Raw genomic sequence first — 2209 nt, forward strand, 5'->3', positions numbered from 1 at the left:
AAAGAACGAGTCTTTGGCCGAGTTGTCCAGATCAACTTGGACAATACCACAGCTCTTGCATATCTCAAGAAGCAGGGAGGAACACACTCGGTCCCTGTTCGAGTTAGCAAGAGAAATCCTTCTGTGGGCGCAAGCACGGAACGTAACGATCCTGACGAGGTTCGTTGCAGGAGTTCAGAACGTCCGTGCGGATCTTCTTAGTCGAAGGCAGCAACTGCTTGCGACCGAGTGGACTCTTCACCTAGAAGTATGTCACGAGTTGTGGAGGCTATGGGGACTTCCATTAGTAGATCTCTTCGCAACATCGAAGATGAAGAGGCTTCCTCAATACTGCTCCCCTGTTCCTCTCTTGCAGTGTACCAATTGAAGTGGGCCATCTTCAGAAAATGGTGCAGGAAGAAGGGCATTTCCTCCACCACGACCTATGTGAATCAGATTGCTGACTTCCTCCTTCATCTGAGGAAAGTTGATAAGCTGGCAGTCCCAACTATTAGAGGATACAAAAGTATGTTGTCGGCGGTCTTTAGACACAGAGGTTTAGATCTGTCAAACAACAAAGACCTTCACGATCTTTTGAGGTCTTTTGAAACTTCTAAAGTGGCTCAACCAAAGATTCCGTCATGAAACTTAGATATAGTATTGAAGTTCCTGATGTCGAGTCCTTTCGAACCTTTACTTTGTTCATGAAACTTACCTGTCAGATATATATATAGCTGTATTCTCCGACATCCGACAGAATTTCAAAACTCGCGCACACAGTGGCGCCAGGTGGTTAGTACCCATTCCCGCCGCTGGGAGGCAGATATCAGGAACCATTCCATTTTTTATTCAGATTTTTCTCTGTCGCCGGTCGGTAAACACTGTTTTACAGACCTCCGCCTAGGATTTTGAAACTTCTTGTGCTAACTTGAGTATTGCTGATTGACTTTTGGTTTTGATTTGGCTTGTTGGCTTGGCATACGCGATAGTGGATTTGATTTGGATTTTGGCTTTGACTTTTTCTTTAATTACAATGTCTGGATCCAGCTCTGTTAGCTTCAGGGTGTGTAAGATGCAGGAATGTAAGGTGAGGTTACCGAAAGCTTCGGTAGACCCTCATTCGGTGTGCTCAAAATGTCGAGGTCATGTATGTATGTTGAATGATAGATGCATCGAGTGTGAGCAATTGACTGAGGTTGAGTGGAAGGCATATGATTCTTACGTGAGAAAGCTTGAGCGTGATAGAATCAGGAGGTCTCCTCTAGAAGTGCTTCTGTGAATAGAAGTCAGGGTAGGATTGTATCTCCATTAAATCCTCCTGTAGATGTAATTCAACCTAATCCTGTTGTATTGCCACCGGACAATCAGGAAGTGTCTACGGAAGGAAATGTATTATCTACGATTATGGAGTTGATTCGCGCCCTGGAATCAAAAGTGATTGCTCTACAATCAAATGTGTCTAAGTGCAATGATAGTGTTAGTGCATCTAGTGTTGTGGAGGGGGCGTCAGATCGTCCATAATCCCTCCAGCCTAGGCCCCTGCCGGACTCCCAGCCTTAGGGAGAGGGCAAGCCGAAAGCCGAAGGAGGGTTACGGATCTAATAAACCGGTCTGATGTCCTTCGGCAGAATCTGAGGACGAATCTCAGACTGCCAGGGTTCGTGCACGGGCACGGATCCTTAAAGAGTGCTTCTCATCCTCCGAGGCTTCCTCTCCTCGCTGAGTTGGATCTCTCGGAGGACCTCTCATGGAGAGAGCGGCAGGGGCGCAAGGTGCCGCACAGGCGGCCGTCGTCCTTGTCGCCCTCTTAAGAGAGGTTTTCAGAGAAGAGACGCTTCACGTCCTTCTGATCAGTATTTGGATTCTTCACCTGAAGATTTGAAGCTTTTCCACCACAGAAAAGGAACAAGACTTCATCAGGGGAGGACTCGTTCGAGCGTCCAAGTCGCTCTAAATTTGTTCCTGCGTTGAAGGAAAGGGCATAAAGCCCCTCGCCCATCTTCTTCTCACGGACGAGTCCTTCTCCTGATCGAGAATTTTCTCCATCAAGGGAAATGCTTTTTTAGAAATGCAAAGCAGTTAGCTTCCTATTTTGCGAAGAAAGAGGCAGAACCTGGTCATCGGAGGAAGGATCGTGGCTGCCTGTTAAGAGGACTAGGCAGTCCCCGGCTCCTTCTCCTCGTTTTTCGGCCTTTGAGTCTCCTCCTAGTAGCCGACTCATTCGAGAACG

The sequence above is a fragment of the Macrobrachium nipponense genome, chromosome 21, assembly GCF_015104395.2.
Source record: "Macrobrachium nipponense isolate FS-2020 chromosome 21, ASM1510439v2, whole genome shotgun sequence".
Taxonomy (NCBI): Eukaryota; Metazoa; Arthropoda; class Malacostraca; order Decapoda; family Palaemonidae; genus Macrobrachium; species Macrobrachium nipponense.